The 19,266-nt window shown below is 33.7% G+C and overlaps 1 protein-coding gene across 2 annotated transcripts in view; it reads left to right on the forward strand.

Annotated features, from left to right (window-relative positions):
- The first annotated feature begins 333 nt into the window (after positions 1-333).
- LOC127726529 (uncharacterized) overlaps positions 334-19,266 on the forward strand; it is a 31,997-nt gene continuing 13,064 nt past the window's right edge. Inside the window, exons 1-2 of one of the 2 annotated variants that reach the window (XR_007993557.1) lie at positions 334-374; positions 4,779-11,843. The gene's annotated coding sequence lies outside the window, so the exon portion shown is untranslated. Of the gene's footprint in view, positions 375-4,778; positions 11,844-19,266 lie in introns of those variants that run through there. The other variant, XM_052233907.1, reaches the window with a different exon arrangement.

Genomic DNA, 19,266 nt, shown 5'->3' on the forward strand with positions numbered 1-19,266 from the left:
ATGTTTGGTATAACTATATTTGATTGCATTATTATAATAAAGCACACCTTTCGCCAAACACTATTAGTTGTCAATTGTGTTTCTTTTTTAAGAAATCAATCTAAAATAACTTTCTGTATTCAATCACAGTTAATTGACTTTTATTCAAAATTTATATTTTTAATTAACGTATAAATAAATCAATGAAAACCAATCAATCAGTTTGTATTTTTTTTGTATGGGTTCACTTTCTAAAATCTATATGAGTATCACAATTCAATTAATATGCGGAGCGTTATGTGCCCTGACTTTAAATATTAAAATCATGTGACATCTTTCTTTTGTGTAGACATATTACCACCATTGCAGATTATATGTTGTTAATTCCGATTGAGGTACGTATTTTATTTCATTGGTTTCCTGTAGGGTTAAATACATTATACAATTAACATTACAAAAAAATCACAGACACATGCACACACTCACACACACGCACAAACACCAATATCTTGAGTTTGTTTACTAAAATTGTTGATTTTTTATCAACTTTCGTTTTGTGTCTTTCATAAGATATGTTTGAACATATTGAATGTTTTATCATTTGTACCTATTACATACAATTCTGGTTACCCTAATTTCTCTCACTTGATTTCTTTTTAGTTTACGGTAATATTAACATTGCACTAAAATAGTACAAAAAAATGCTACGAATTTCATAATTCGTTGTCGTGGAATAAATTTGTGATAACGAATCGGAGAAATTAGTTATTGAAAATAAACTCATCATAGAAACCAGGATTGAAATTTTGTACGCCAGACGCGCGTTTTGTCTTAAAAACACTCATCAGTGACGATGGAATCAAAAAAGTTAAAAAAAAAAAAGGCCAAACAAAGTACGAAGTTGAAGAGCATCGAGGACCCCAAATTCATAAAATTTTTGCCATTATAGCTAAGGTAAGCATGGTAAGTCGTTGTCAAGGATCAAATTCGTCATCACGGATTAAATTCGCTATAAAAAAAATCGTGATCACACATTGTTTAGGTAACTTTTTACAACGAATTGTAACTCGTTATTTCAGATTAAATTCGTTATCACGGATTAAATTCGTTATACCGATCGAATCAGTCGAAATTATTTTTCACAGATTTTTGTAATTTGTGATCACGAATCAAATGTTATCACAGATTTTCTATAAATCGTGATTAAGAATTTAATTCATTTTGAAGAATTATGGGATTTATAACAAATTCAATCCAATATCACAAATTACAAAAACATGCAATATTTAATTCCACATTTTCAATGAATTTGTTTATCACGAATTTAATCCGTGAAAACGAATTATAATTGCTTTTACCGAAAATTACATTCATGAAAACGATTTTTTAAATTTGTGATATCGAATTCACAATATATTATTGGGAGATCTGTTATAACTCACTTGATCCGTAATATCGAATAACACAAACTGCAATAATTAACAAACAAATTTAATCTCTGATGACGAATTGTTTTTCGGTGTAACTATTTATAGATTTCGTGATAATGATTGTAATCCGCGATTTTTTTTTCAATTTAGAACCTCTAATTTGAATTATATTTTTGGGATATCCTAAATGGGTTTCCTGTGACCTAGACAAGCAAATAGGCAAACGTATGTGACCTGTGACCTGTAACCTTTATCTCACGCTTCATTAATTTACGTCAAGTGGGAATATTATTTCAACGTTATAATCTAACTTATCAGTAGCTTTAAGAAAATAAAACGATCGTGTAACCATGCGTAGACATGTGTCTTGTGAAGACAGTCATCATAAGGACAAAAGAAGGTAATTCCATTGACTTAAATTTACAAAAAGTTCGAATCTCGGTATAACTATCAAAATAAAATAAAAAAAAGAACCGATAATTATTTGGGATAATTTGTATCATGTTTGGATGAATTGTAACTAAATATAAGTCACGGTTCATTGAAGTCAGCTACGTTTAACGTTTAGCGTTCAATATAAAGTCTTTGTAACTATAAGAAAAAACAATCAGCAAAGCCTTGTAGAGATATATATTCTAGAGTTCAGCAAATGTGTATTTAGTCTGGGAAACCATGATTCATTTACTAGTTGTGATTGGCTTTGAACTAGCTTTCAGTAACGGCTATTTCTCTTAGATCAGTACTTTGTGATTTTTAACGGATTTTCGAAGTAAAAATCGGTTATTGATTAGGCGATGTACGTCGGGCAGGCGGGCGGGAGGGCGGCTGCCAAACAGTGTCCGTTAATTTAAATGAAAACGCTTTGAAGAAATTTTTTTCAAATTTAGATATGTTGTTTCCTGTTACTAAATGAAGGTCAAGTTCAATTTTCACGATTTTAGCTTTTCTCGTTAGTCAGTTATAGCCCTTTTCCAAGAATTCAATTTTTGATGAATTAATCCATTTCTGTACGAAGCGAAATAACTCATGCATTCTTAAAAAGATTTTTAAAAGACATTGTATTAATGATAAATGACATTTTGGATTTTTTTTCTTTTCTTTGGTAAATTGTTTGAACAATTTTGTGGTAGGTTTGTTTGTTATTCTGTATAAACTAATTGTCTGAGTGTGTGTTAATTTTAGTTTTTACTTGATCCTGTTCCAGATTTGCAAATTCGTTAAATAACAATCTATTTGTATTAAAGGATATATTTCATTACATTACATTGTGTAGATAAACTTGTAGAATTTCATAGATAAGTTTCAGATCTTTATTAGTTTGTTACAAATGAAAGAAAAAACATTGGGAACTATTAACTATGTATATAAAGTTTGATTACACTAAGTGTTTTTAAATGATTTTCAACTTTTATCAAGATAACACACCATCTGGTAATTGTCAATCACTCAAATATAATTGTAGTGACAGATTTATCTGAAAACTGTTAATTATATTAGATTATAATTTGAAAATAAATATAACATCATATCTAATTACATCATATCTAATTTTAGAGAACTAAAGTTAAATCAGATCTAATTCTAGATTTACATTATTGGTTCATGGAAATAAAGTTATTTCCCTTTGAACAGCAATGGTTTAACTAAGAAGTATTTCATCAAAAATTGAATTCTTGGGGTTCCTTGATATGCTGATTCTAGCAATGTACATAGATTTTGGATATTGGACCATAATAGGTAAATGTCCTTTTTTTTAATTTTTCAGTTCTTTGACCACATTTATTTTGTGTCACAAACCTATGCTGTATCAAATATTCAATCACAATCCAAATTCAGAGCTGTTTTAAGTTTAAATGTTGTGTCCATACTTGCTCAACTGTTCAGGGTTCGATCTCTGCAGGAAAATCCGGTTTGCTGTCACTCTGACAGCCTCTTGTTGTTGTTTAGTTAGTTGTTTCTTTTCTTTCAGAGTCATACACTGTCCATCTGATTTTTACAGTTTGTTCTTAATGAACACAGGCAAAATTTTCTCACGTCAATTTCATATGAATCTCACATGAAATTCACGTGAAAAATTTCACGTGAGATTCACCTCAAACGACCTTATACATGAAACTCACGTGAAAAAGTCAGAAGATTCGCCTCAAACGAGCTTATATATATACGTGAAACTCACGTGAAAATTTACATGAAACTCACGTGAAAATTTTCATGTAAATTTCACGTGAATTGAGATTCACATGAATTTCAAGTGCACTTTACAAAATAATGGTATTTTTCATGATTTTAATTAAATTTGAAAATTTAGATATTATTCGAATTACTTTATTTAAAAAACTCATACGAATTTCACGTGAAAAAAAATCATGTGATTTTCACATGAAATTCATGTGAGTTTCACATGAGATTCACGTGAAACTCTCATGAACCGATTTCATGTGAGTTTCACGTATAAGCTTATTGAGGTGAAATTCACGTGAATTTTACGTGAGATACACATGAATTTAAATTCACATGAAATTGAGGTGAGTGAAATTTCCCTGTATATATGCTGTTACACCACTGTCTCAGGTTAGGGAGGTGGTTGGGTGCTCGCAAACATATTTAAACCCGCTTAGCTGTATGTGCTTGTCCAAAGTCAGAAGCCTGCATTTCAGTGGTGTTCGTTGGTTGCTGTATATCATATTAGTTTTTCGTTTATTGTTTTATCATGAATTCAACTCTTGGTGTTTTCATTTGAATTGTTTTTCATGTTTTCCTATCAGAACTTTTTATAGCTGACTATACGGAATATATTTTGCTCATTGTTGACGACCGTACGTTGACTTATAGTGCTTGCATCTAAGTCATTTGGTCTTTGGTGGATAGTTGTCCATAAGCAATTATACCACATCTCCTTATTTTTAGAATGGTCGGAATGAGACGACCTTTGTAATCGGAGGTTAACTTTGTTTTGTTCTTAATTAAATTCTTCTTAAATAAGTCACAAGATTGGAGTGATTTCGTCAATCTAGGTAAATATTCCATGAAAGTATTAACTGTGTAAAAATCTCTCATCATATGAAGCTTTTTTACACAACGGGGGACTAAATTTGTCAAACAATGTTTGTTGCCTATAGTTTTAAAAAATAATTGTTTTGTAAGAAAAACGTATAGCAAAATGACTTATATTTCTTTTAAATTCTGTTTAATTTTCCCGATTTGAGATTTAACTTATACTTTTAACATCGCCCTAATGAAGTGAATGTTCGCTATTGGGTGTTTATTGGACTTATTTCAGAAGCATGTTTAAGGACTAATCTAATTTTCAAATTACATTTTATGTATTAATACATGCACTTTGTTATGTGTGTTACATATATGTTGCAGGATCATGGCCAGTAATTGGAGTAATTGTGGTGTCTGTGATTATCGTCATATATCCAAGCCATCAGTAGTCTGGTGTTCCCAATGCGATGAAGGACTATGTGGAGATTGTAACGAACATCATAGTATTTCCAAGGCATCACGAAACCATGAAACAGTTTCCATTACCGAATACAAGAAGTTACCGAAAGAGATTCTCCAAATCGCCACGGCCTGTAAAATACATAACGAGAAATACGAACTTTTCTGTAGAAAACACGATTGTCCGTGCTGTAAGAAATGTGTGAATTCTCACAACGATTGTAAAGGTTTAACCGACATTAATGAACTCATAAAAAACGTTAAAACCTCAAACGCCTTTTATGAAATCGTACAAACCCTGCTGGAAGTCGCTGAGAATATCAAACTAATCAAAACTAATCGGGAAGATAATTTAACATCGTTAGAAAAGCAAAAAAGAGAAATTGAAGAAGAAATAAAACAAACCAGGACAAAGATTAATTATCGTCTTGATTGTCTTCAGGATGATTTGTTGAAAGAACTAAAAGCAGCTGAACAAAAAGAGAACTGTAAAATACAGAAGTTGTTGACTGATCTAAAAATAAAGTAAAGAGAGATTACAGAATTCAAAGAAAACATTGATAATATTACACAGCATGCGTCAGAACTGCAAACCTTTTTGTCCATAAAACATTTCGAAAAAGAAATTTCCGATGACGAAATATCATTCAATCGATTATCAAAAGTGACGCCACAAACCAAGCCAATATTTCATGCCAATTTACCAAGTCTTTAGCACAAATCACAACCAGCGTACAGAAGTTTGGAGAAATTAATGTCAGTTCTGATCCATGCAGTTTGTCAATTCAGAACCGGAAGCAAAATCAAGCCCAGATTATGGTAGCTATTCCGACTAAAAATATTGATAACCTGACTCTGACGTTACAGAAAGGTTTCAATACAGAGTTCTCAAATGTCCGAGGTTGTTCAATGCTCCCTGACGGAAAGATGGTATTCTGTTCTTATGAACAATATAAAATAAAACTAGTCAAATCTGACGGATCAAAAGATTTCGAATTAAATACTAGTAATGTCGGACCTACGTTTGATGTGGTATTGATTGGTGATGATTGTATTGCTGTTACATCTGATGGTGCAAAACAGATTTATATAATCGACTTAAAGAACAAAAAACTGAAGAAATCAATAAAAGTTAGTTCAGCCAATGATGGAGCAGTATACAAAGACGGAAATTTGGTTTATTGTGCCAGAGAGAAAGGACTACAGATGATCAGTCTGAAAGGCGAAACCAATACCAATGTTTATAATACCAAACTCTCACAATATGCGTACATTACAACATTTGGTAACAAACTGTTCTACACAAACAGGGACAATGACAGTGTAACCTGTTGTGAATACCATGGTAACATACTGTGGACGTTCTGTGATAAAAGTGTTCTGAGTTCTCCACTCGGTATATCTGTAGACAATGATGGTAACGTGTTTGTAGTGGGACGTGATACTCACAATGTGATCGTCATCTCTCCTGATGGACAACGCTACAGACAACTTTTATCACGTGATGATGGACTGAATTACCCACAGGTTCTGCACTATGACACATCTACCAATAAATTGTTAGTGGCAAATTTCATGGAAATTGCGTTTTTGTATGATGTTAAATGATATGTTGTGATTTTTGCAATTTCGAGTACAAGAGTTAACAAAATGGTCCATTTAACAAACTTAGCTCCAAACTAACACCAATCCTTGGCTTTCAAATATTCGGTTTTGAGCGTTCATGATGAAGGTAAAATCCAGAAAAGCGCTTCGGACGCATGACATTTATAACGTGTTGTTTTTATTTTTAACCGGATTTTCGAAGGAAATATCGGTTATTAAAATGGTGATGTACGGCGGGTGGCTGGGCGGATCTCAGGCGGCTGCCAAACAATGTCAGCACAATAACATGAAAACGCTTTAACAATTTTTTTTCAAATTTAAATATGTTGTTTCCTGGGACTTAATGAAGGTCTAGTTCAATTTTCAAGATTTTATAGTATATCTCCTTTGTGAGTTATTTCCATTTTTAATTTCCAAAAGTGGAATATTTAAATATTTTACTCTTGTTATCTTTTTTTATGACTAAGCATAATGTCTTATCTCACAATAAAAATTGGAGTGACAGATTTATTTGAAAATTATCTATTTCCTAAGTGGTAATGATTATAAGCTATATAATATTATTAGACATTTTGAAGTTAATTACATTATTAATTATTAATTAGATCTGGGTTATATCTTAGCATATTATATCATTGGAGTGACAGATTTATTTGAAAATTTTCTGTTTCCTGATAAGATCTGTAGGACTGTATATATAAAGTTTGAAATTTACTAGAAGGACTGTATAAATGAAATTTGAAATTTACTGTTCATTATTAGACATTTTGCAGATAATTAAGTCTCCCTAAACCATATATATTCTTACCCCTACCCCCCTTCAATTTCAGAATGTGCTTTTATCTTGTAAATGGTTGAGATCCCCACCCCTAAACCATATATACTCTTGTATGGGACAAAAAAACAAATCTAATGAAATATTTGGGGAGTCCCCGGATTCACCAGCACCCCCTTCTTTTTGAAAACTTGTAAACGGTCAAGATCCCCACGCCGAAACCATATATCTTCTTGTATGGGACAAAAAAACAAATCAAATGAAATATAAGGTGAGTCCCCTGGGGTCACCCCACCCCCCTCCTGTTTAAGAACGTGTAAACGGTCGAGATCCCCACCCCTAAACCATATATATTCTTGTATGGGACAATAACACAAATCAAATGAAATATAGGGGAAGTCCATGGGGGTCACCCCCACCCCTCTTCTTTTTGAAAACTTGTAAACGGTCTAGATCCCAAACCCTGAAACCATATATATTCTTGTATGGGACAATAAAACAAATCATATGAAATATTGGGGAAGTCCATTGGGGTCACTCCACCCCCCTCCTGTTTAAGAACTTGTAAACGGTCGAGATCCCCACCCCTAAACCATATATATTCTTGTATGGGACAATAACACAAATCAAATGAAATATAGGGGAAGTCCATGGGGGTCACCCCCACCCCCTTCTTTTTGAAAACTTGTAAACGGTCAAGATCCCAAACCCTGAAACCATATATATTCTTGTATGGGACAATAAAACAAATCAAATGAAATATTGGGGAAGTCCCCTGGGGTCACCCCACCCCCCTTCTTTTTGATAACTTGTAAACGGTCTAGATCCACACCCCTAAACCATATATATTCTTGTACGAGACAATAACACAAATCAAATGAAATATAGGGAACGTCCATGGGGGTCACCCCCACCCCCCTTCTTTTTGAAAACTGATAAACGGTCAAAATCCCCACCCCAAAACCATATATATATTGTTGTATGGGACAATAAAACAAATCAAATGAAATAAAAGGCGAGTCCCCTGGGGTCACCCCACCCCATCCTGTTTAAGAACTTGTAGACGGTCGAGATCCCCACTCCTAAATCATATATATTCTTAAATGGGGCAATAAACCAAATCAAATTAAATATAGGGGAAGTCCATGGGGGTCACCCCCACCCCCCTTCTTTTTGATAACTTGTAAACATTCGAGATCCCCACCCCTAAACCATATATATTCTTGAATAGGACAATAAAACAAATCAAATGAAATTGAGAGGGAGTCCCCTGGGGTCACCCCCACCCCGTTTTTTTTTGTTGAAAACTTGTTAACGGTCAAGATCCCCATCCCGAAACCATATATATTCTTGTATGGGATAATTAAACAAATCAAATGAAATATAAGGCGAGTCCCCTGGGGTCACCCCCCACTCCCTCCTGTTTAAGAACTTGTAAACGGTCGAGATCCCCACCCCTAAACCATATATATTCTTGTATGGGACAATAACACAAATCAAATGAAATATAGGGGAAGTCCATAGGGGTCACCCCCCCCTCTTCTTTTTGAAAACTTGTAAATGGTCAAGATCCCCATCCTGAAACCATATATATTCTTGTATGGGAAACAAAACAAATCAAATGAAATAAAAGGTGAGTCCCCTGGGGTCACCCCCATCCCCTCCTGTTTAAGAACTTGTAAACGGTCGAGATCCCCATCCCGAAACCATATATATTCTTGTATGGGATAATTAAACAAATCAAATGAAATATAAGGCGAGTCCCCTGGGGTCACCCCCCACTCCCTCCTGTTTAAGAACTTGTAAACGGTCGAGATCCCCACCCCTAAACCATATATATTCTTGTATGGGACAATAACACAAATCAAATGAAATATAGGGGAAGTCCATAGGGGTCACCCCCCCCCCCCCCCCTCTTCTTTTTGAAAACTTGTAAATGGTCAAGATCCCCATCCTGAAACCATATATATTCTTGTATGGGAAACAAAACAAATCAAATGAAATAAAAGGTGAGTCCCCTGGGGTCACCCCCATCCCCTCCTGTTTAAGAACTTGTAAACGGTCGAGATCCCCACCCCTAAACCATATATATTCTTGTACGGGACAAAAAAACAAATCATATGAAATAAAGGGAGAGTCCCCTGGGGATCACCCCCTCCCCCTTTGAGAACTTGTAAACGGTCAAGATTTCCACCCCTAAACCATATAAATTCCTGTTCGTAATTTCAAGAAGATTTGAATGACATACAGGGTCAATCCATAGGCGTCACTAATGCATATCATAAACCAATGTGTACTGGACATTGCCCAATGTCAAGCGACAATGGGAATGACGAATTATTGGAGCTTTGTTTGGGAGACAATTGAGACTTCGTAACAGCATTCTGTTACAATTATTTCTTGTTACTGATAAGTTTTATAGATTTTGAAATGACATTGTATTAATGATCAATAAAATTTTGGATTTTTTCTTCTTTTCTTTGGTAAATTGTTTGTAGAATTGTGTGGCAAGTTTGTTTGTTATTCTGTGAAAACTAATTTGCTGAATGCTATATATTTTTTTTATGTAGTAAACTCCTTTAAAAACTAAGCTTATATTGTCTATTAATAAACATATATTTAGATTTCTGATTTTGGACCCAGTTTTCAAGTTGGTCCAAATTGGGGTCCAAAATTAAACTGTGTTTGATTTCAACATAAATTGAATATATATATAGGGTTCTTTGAAATGCTTAATCTAAACCTGTATTTCTTTTCATTATTAATAAGATAATACCACATTGAGGTCCAAAGGGTCCTAAATTACACTTTTGATTAATTTCAACAAAAATTGAATTCTTTGGTTCTTTGATATGCTGGTTCTAATAATGTTTGAGTGTTAAATCATATCTAATTTTAGAGAACTTAGTCATCACTGGTTGTTGTTATTATATTATTGATTATAATTTGAAAAATTGCATCATATCTTATTTTAGAGAACTATTTATCCAGTTTGAGTTATTTCCCTTTGCACAGAAAATATTATGGATAAAATTAACCTGTGTTTCATTTCAACATAAATTAAATATATATAGGGTTCTTTCAAATACTGAATCTAACCCTGTATTTAAATAGTAGATTTTTGAGCCAAGTTTTCAAGTTGGTCCAAATCAGGGTTCAAAATTAAACTTTGTTTGATTCAACAAAAAAATAATTTATGGGGTTCTTTGAAATGCTGAATCTAACCATGTATTGAGAGATTTTGGATTGTGGGCTCCTTTATCAAATTGGTCCACATTGAGGTCCAAAGGGTCTTAAATTAAACTTTTGTCTGATTTCATCAAAAATTGAATTCTTGGGGTTCTTTGATATGCTGATTCTAATATGTACTTAGATTTTTGATATTGGACCATAATAGGTATTTAAATGTCCAATTTCAAGTATTTCAGTTCTTAAACCACATTCATTTTGTGTCAAAAACCTATGCTGTGTCAAATATTCAATCACAATCCAAATTCAGAGCTGTTTTAAGCTTAAATGTAGTGTCCATACTTGCTCAACTGTTCAGGGTTCGACCTCTGCAGGAAAATCCGGTTTGCTGTCACTCTGACAGCCTCTTGCTTTTAAATGTTCTTAAAAATTGAAAATAGTATAGGATTATTATCATACCTGGAATAACTTCAACATGTGGTGTAAGCATTCTAGAAAACGTGTACATACATTTTTCTCACGAGCTATGAAATGATCACAATGACAATCAACACTATTTAAGCATAACAAAAAAATGTGATCCTTTGTAATTTTGAAAAGATAACAATTTTCCTTTTATATCTCCTCGTTTAAGATCCACTTTCTTATTTTGTTCGGATACAGAAATAAGAACGCACTCATTTTTAAACGACCGCAAAAAATTTTGCGGTCGTATATTGGTATCACGTCGTCGTCGTTGTCCGCGTCGTCCGAAGACATTTGGTTTCCGGACAATAACTTTAGTATTAGTAAATAGAAATCTATACAATTTAAACACAAGGTTTATAACCACAAAAGGAAGGTTCGGATTGATTTTGGGGGTTATGGTCCCAACAGTTTAGGAATTAGGGGCCAAAAAAGGGCCCAAATAAGCATTTTTCTAGTTTCCAGACAATAACTTTTGGAACGGTGTATGGATCTCTCTGAAATTATACCACAATTTTCCATACCACAAAGGGATGGTTAGGATTGGCTTTGGAGTGTTATGGCTCAAACCGTTTAGGAATTAGGGGCAAAAAAGTGAGAAAAAACAAGGGTGACCTGGTTAATGGACAATTATTTAGGTACAATGTTGTGTTTGAATCACCTCCCTTACACTGCTTTTAAATTATGTATAAAGAAATGTTGTATTGTCTTGAGGTGACTAGCTGTCAATTTATTTTTAGAAGTTACTATTTTTTATAATTTTAAAAATGCTGATTAAGGTATATTGATTTTAGCCATGATTATGTATGTCATTTTCTATTTTAAGACTTTTATGATGTTCAGGGTTGGACCTCTGCGGTCGTATCCAGCTGCGCTCGGCAAAGCAATTTATTATTTTTGTTTTAATTGCATATGATTGAAGTAAAACTGTAAAAATAAAGCCAGATATCATACTTGGTAGTTGTTAATGTTAATGTTTTGTAACGGTTAATGTTTTGTATGTTAATGCTATGAATGCAAGACATTGACCCTATATATGCTTCATTGATAAAATGGCACGATCTGTTTCATATACTAGTACATCGAAATGTAAAACATTTTTAATGCTGTGTTCATCAATAAAAAGACACTGTGGATAATGTCAATGAGACAACAATATTAGTTTACTGATGTTCAAATCTCTAAAATCCATTAACGCTCACACAATCATGATGGAAAAACATCCTGAGGGAATCGAATGAACTTCAATTAAAGTGCTATTGACAACATCAACAAGGTAAGTGTCTGCTATGCATGCATAACTAATAACTAGAGACCCTAAAGCGCCTATGTCGATCACCTGGTTCTTTGTGCATATTCAACAATGGCCATAAAATATAATTCATTACTAAAATCTCTTTCTTGTCGATTTTGTGTTTCTGATCATTTTGTCTGTTTACTTTCACTCTTTCTACTTTAGTTTTTGCCAAAAACACCAAAAGGATAAAAAAAAACATCATTCAAGGACAGTAACTCCTATAAGAAAAGGATTGACAATTTTGGCTTTGTTTATCGGTCTTACTGATCATTTTTACAAATTCTCTCTATATTCCATGAGTTTTTTTCGCGTAAAAAGGTGTGAAATTTATATGAAGTTAAAATAAATAATAGAACTATTTTATAAAGTTTTGATTTTTTTGTCGATTGACTGGTTGTTATTATTTACCCAACATCTCCTTTTAAACATATTCTAAAGTAACTGGTTTGGACATTTTTCTGCAAAAACAAAGGACCATTAGATTGTAAATTAACACAATGAAATCAACATGAAAAAACCTCAGTGATAAGTCTAATTCGGTTGGTCAAATTCGAGGAAAAAAGGACGGAATTGTGGTTACAACAATGGATCATGTCCGTCGTCATCTGTGAAACAGTCAACCAACTCTTGATAGCGATCTTAAAATTTTCGAAGGGATGCTTTCAACTTCACCACTTTGAACTCTTGGTTTTATAGCTTCCTTGTAAGTAGCAACCTCATTCAAGGTAATCATGATGGGAAATGCAAGTTCTGAAATATTGTATCAACTGGGAGATATATACTCCATATGCAGGTTCTACTGGAATGTTGCTACATAGAAATTGAAAATTCACAACTGGGAAACTGAAATCATCTATTATATAGTAAAGTTTTGTTCTCAACCGACCAAGTAAATTGCTATTGATGAATTTTTAATGACAGAAATGGTATCTTTTTCACGATAACGCGTCAGCTTCCGTGGGTTTCGCCCCCTACCCGGAGGTCCTCTGCCCTGGAGCCGCTGAGGGCGGCCTTCAGACCACTCGCCGAGGTTCATGAGTACACTTAGAAATGGCTTTTCTACGCCACTGCAAGCTCATTGGCAAAAACGCAACAAAATTGGTAATTGGTCAGCTATATTTCTTATAAAAAGTTTACTGCCGATTTTGACATATCTTGTCTTGTAGATAATTTTTTGCAATTTTAAATGTCTTTCTATTTATGAAAGTAATAAAGATAAAGGGCAAAAAAGGCAAAAAATGGTAAAAAGAGCTTACACGCTCAAATGGGTCGACTGCTTTACTGATCACGATGGATTTTATATTGAAAATATTTTAAATACAAGTTTTACTACAAATATCACATAAAGTATCATTATCAATGATCTGTGTAAATCAGGTCTAGGTCAGATTAACCTTGCTAGACCAGTGCACCTTATAATTATTCCATTCGCCAAAAAAAAAAATAACCTTTTGCTTATAGAACGCCTACCTTACCACGAAACTTGACATTGACCAACTAACTGTTAAAAGGAGGTCAAGGTCATATAATATTTGCCAGACAGACTTGTGAAACTTACATTCATTCCATTCATCAGATACAGTTGGGCTATTGATTAAAGTATCAAAGAAACTGATGTTACTAGGTAAACATAATATTTGACCAACGAACCATGCATATGAGGTCAAAGTCAAACAAACCCTGCCAGACAGATATGTACACATTACGATCATTCCATACATCAATATAGGTGACGTAATGCATATATATATAGAAAGGACCAAATTACGGAATGAACCATGAAAATAAGGTCAGGGTCAGATGACACCTGCCAGTCTAACATGTACACCTTACAATTATGCATTACACCAAATAATGTTTACCTACTGCTTAGAAATGGACATAATCACATAACTTTAACCTTGATCAATGATCCATGAAACGAGGTCGACGACAGGTGAATCATGTCAAACGGACATATAGACCTTGCTAGAATTCCATAGACCAAATATTACTATATCAAAACCAGGAGATGTGGTATGATTGCCAATTTTGCAACTATCCACAAGAGTTCAAATGATAAATATGAAAAACAATTATAGGTCATTGTACAGCCTTCAACTATGAAAAATACAAATGCCGTATAGTCGGCTATAAAAGGCCCCGACATGAAAAATGTGAAACAATTCAAACGAGAAAACTGACGGCATAATTTATACTATACAATTTATTAACAATAAATGTGACCCACATGAACCAAGGGCAACCACTGAATTACAGGCTGTGGACTTGATGCAGACACATACATAGTGTGGCGGGGTTAAACACATGTGTTTGCGCTCAACACTCCCCTTACCTGGGACAGTGGCGTTACAGCACAATATAAGATAAAACTAAAAGCACAAATATTGCACCAACTAACATACAAACAATAGAAAAAAGCACCGATCTAAGAGTACTCGCAGTCACTGAAATTTAATTCAAAGCCAATTACAACAAATTAATAAATCATGTTTTCCGAGACAAAGACAAAAGTATCAATCAGTACATATCGAAGGATTTAGTGTATGGATGTCAAATAGTATGACCTTGTGCAATGCCAAAATATAAGTAAACAATTTAAAGATATACGCGGAGACAAGTAAACGGTTATTTCCGACAGTAAAACTACCGATGGACGTCCGCAAAGCTTCAAATACAATACAGTTATCTCTATTCTAATGCAAAATAAACAAATCATTCAATTTTAGTCATTATTATAGTGTAAATTTTCATTAAACGAAAATTCCGCGAAATGGTGTTATCTTCTTTGGCGCCGAAACTAGGTGACGTCATAAGTATGCTTCCGGCATCAAACGTAAACACCGGGTGTTTTCTGGCTTCTTGTCCGCTTCAGAATGTAATAAAATTTGATAAAAAGAAGATTTCTAGGTGCAAAATATGAGTTTTTTGGCTAATTATTGGAGAAATTACATGTCAATACATTCCGGAATTCAAAATGTCGGCTTCCTTAGTTTTACGCTTATTGTCATCCAATCAGAACCATTGATACAAAATAATTGCATTAGAATATCGACTGGATGTAGGATCATGAGTTCTCATAACTATATATATATATATATATATAGGGGAAAAAAATAAGGCTGAAAATGCACCAAATATTTATATTCAATATGAATATTCACATTTTGTCTATTACAACTTCAAATTGTTCAAAAATGTTCTCCATAGTATCCTACCGGTTTCACTGTTTAACAGATCTTCAAGGATATGGTTGCTGGCGACGTCGTCAGAGGTAACGTTTATTAGCGACATTATTATTGAGTCCTCAACGTCATAATATAGCACAACGTAGGTACTTAAAACGAAAGTAAAAGTACTGTAAATTCAGAAATTATTGCGATGTTTTTATTATTGCGAAAAATGCGACAGGGTTATAATCGCAATAATTTTAACTCGCATTTTGAAATTTTTTATATGAATTAAACAGGATTTTTCTTGATATCGTAAAAATTAAAATCGCATTTTAGTCTAAAATGACAAAATCGCAATAATAAATGCACGCAATAATTTCTGAATTTACAGTACATAATTATAAAGAAATGCCTGCCAGATTCTCATTTCATCTATTTAATTTAGGACGGTATTTCTTAATAAAATAATTTTCTTTATTAATTCTCATTGGTTTCGTTGTATTATCTGAACACTGATAAAATGGAAAAATGAAGAAATTTGGATGATTTGATCCAGCGCATCTCAGTATCAATATGTTCGCTAAGTGGGATTTTTCTAGTGCTCGGGACTTGAATTTGCTGTCTATGTACTGTCATTCGTTTTCTAATGGTATTGCCGGTTTGTCCAATATAATTTTCTTGACAACCACTGCAAGTGATGATGTATAGAATATTTTCCGATGCACATGTAAAACTGTTCTTGATTTTAAAAATGTGTCCTGATTTAAAAACGAATTCTGTTCCTTCGGATAAGTATAAACAAGATTCACAGTTTGGTCGTCCACATTTTTGTACCTTTGGTTGACTATTTTCAGTTTGGAATGTTGCGCGGGTCAACAATTTTTTTAAAGATTTCGGTTGCCGTTTGCTTTTAATTACTTTGTGTGAATTAAATAATTTCAACATCCTCTGGTCGCTCTGTAAAAATGGTAAATAGTTATGTATAGTGTTAAAAGCTTCATTATTTCTGGGGTTGTGAGTAGAAATGTACGGTAAAACGTTTTCTTTTAAATGTGATTTAGTTTTCCGTAATTCCTGTAAGCTAAAAGATTTGGCTCTAGTTATTCCGTCATCAATTATTCTCTTCGGATATTTTCGGTCCAAGAGCATGTATCTTAATTTATTTAATCTTGTGTGCCTTAATTCTGGATTTGAAATGATAGTACATATGTTATATTAAAATTTTGTCTTTGGCAATTCATAATTTTACTATAACAACTTTGCCGACAAATTTTAATATAACAGACCAAAACTTAAGTGAAAATTATTCAATTTTTACAATTCGAGTTAAAGTATTTTGAAGTTTAAATTTTTATTTTATTTCTAAAATTTCTCCTTATGTAAGTTACATTATTTTTGGAATGTTAATTTTTGATAAAGAAGAATGACATACAACTTGAATATTTAGATTACGTAATTAAGACGGATAACAAAGAGACATGTAAGCGCTAAATTATTTACTTTGGATTATGTACCTTACATGTAAATTAAGGCTTTTGTTAAACAACCTTTTCCTATTACTCATGTGTGAAATTGTTAATAACACCTGTCACCCGTGACTTGATTATTGGCCAACCAGTGAAAATAGGTTGTGGTCAAGGGAGCTTCACAAGGTAATTTTTGATTGGTGAAAACAGGAGAAAGTTAAGAAATCAGTGATCATGTGACCACGCCCGCATGGAAACAATTTATGTTTTCAACGGTCACTTTGATTACTGATTTCAAGAAATAAACATCTATATTTACTAGAACTTTCTCTTGTTTTACACCAGGCGCTAAAAGTCATCAGACGCAGCAGAAAAGTCAGTACGACATTTGGTGGAGTGACCGAAAGATCCAAAGCTAGTCCCAAAACAAGAAAGAAAATAAAATCAGCAACATACAAATGCCAGCACCACTGAATAGCTACCTTCTCCGCAGTCAAGATACAATAAGACCAGAAACAAGAGTGCATCAACAAGCAACTGAGACAACAGCTTCGACGTCAACAGCTTCAACTTCAACAGCCCCTACAACATCAACAGTACCTGTCCTATCAACAGATACCACATCAACTGTGACCACAACAACAACATCAACAGTATCAACTGCATCAACAGCATCAACACCATCAACACCTGCAGTAGTTCAAGTAATTAGAGAAGTAAGTGTTAACATGCCATCAGGAATCAACCTAAATAATTATGATGGAAAATCATCCGCAGCACAATGGTGGGGATATTTTATCCGTTGGACACTCATTCAAAAAATGTGTGAACAACAACAATGCAATTCCTTTCCATTCTTTATGGCAGATGGTATACCTAAGCAATGGTTTGCTATACTTTCGGAAACTGTTCAAAATTCATTACAACTATTAAAGGATGAATTTTTTAAACGTTTTGAAAAATCCCAAGGACTTTTTGATGTAAATATACTTCAGTTAAAACAAGGTGTAAACGAACGAGTTGATGAGTTTATGGCAAGATTACAGGAAAAAACAATAGGACAGGACATTCCTGACAACATAAAGATAGGTATTGCTATACAAGGATTCAGAGGGGAGATAGGGAAAACAGTGCATAACACTTTCCCAAAGCCAGCTACTTTGGAACAGTTAAGGGCAATCGCAGAAAATGCAGAAAAATCCGAACAACTTGTACCAGCATCGTCCATTACTGCTGATACAATTGCAGCAATACTGGAAGCCAAGATGCAAGAACCATTGGAAGAGATCAGAAGACTACATACATCTATTAACATGGCAAGACCAAACCAGCCTCAACAGAACAAAAACAGGTACAACAAACCAAGACAGAACTACCGACAAGGAACTGGTAACCAACAACAACATGCTTTTGTACCCCAACAACAATACATTCCACAACAGCCAGTGTATAATGGACAACAGTACAGCCAACCAATGCCAGCAGCAGTACAAAATCCATATCACCAGCAACAACAACAACAACAACAACAAGATGATGGATCATGTCAAAATTGTGGTATGTTTTGTGGTTCTAATTGCCCAGCAAGAAATAAAGAATGTTATAATTGTCATAAGATAGGGCATTATGGTCGTAAATGCAGAGGTTCTCAAAAATCTGGTCAAAACCCCCCATTTCATCGCTAGGGATTCGCGCCTGTCCCTAGGCATTTGTCAAAGGATAGGCACAGAGGTAGAAATTCTTTTGCAGAGGTAAATTTGGTATTGCCTATGCAGAAAAATACTTCAATTATTGATATCAATGGCAGAAAAACACATGCATTGATTGATACTGGTGCAGAAATTACTTGCTGTAGCTTTGATTTTTATAGCAAGTTGGCCCTTTCTGATAAACTTTCACAATCAGATATTCCATCAATTAAAGGTGTAAGTGGACATAGGTTACAAGTGCTAGGAAAAGTTAATTTACCAATTTCATTTAAAGGTGCTGTTTTTAATTATCATGTTTATGTTATAGATGGGCTACATCATTCTTTTATAGTTGGTTGGGATTTTGTACATGCAAACAAGATTAATATTGATTTTTCTAAAAGTGTTTTACAGGTACCAGATAAAGAAAATGCAGATATTCCTAAAGTATGTATGATACAGACTACTAGTACTGGACTTGCTAGAACGTATTACCCTGTCACTATTTCTCCATTTTGTGAAATGAATGTTGGTGTAAAAATTTCTAAAAGAAATTCAGGAGAAATAGTTCTTTTGGAACCAGTAAGTAATTTAGTGGATTCCAATCTTACGAGTGCTAAATGTTTGGTCAAAATTATTAAGAAAAGAGCGGTCATAAGATTGATGAATCCTACAAATCAAGAAATACACATTCCCGCAACAAAAGTGCTAGCTTCTGTATCAGACATTGATTCAAATTTTATTCATGATTT

This window comes from Mytilus californianus, unplaced genomic scaffold (assembly GCF_021869535.1).
Source record: "Mytilus californianus isolate M0D057914Y unplaced genomic scaffold, xbMytCali1.0.p SCAF_18, whole genome shotgun sequence".
Lineage (NCBI taxonomy): Eukaryota > Metazoa > Mollusca > Bivalvia > Mytilida > Mytilidae > Mytilus > Mytilus californianus.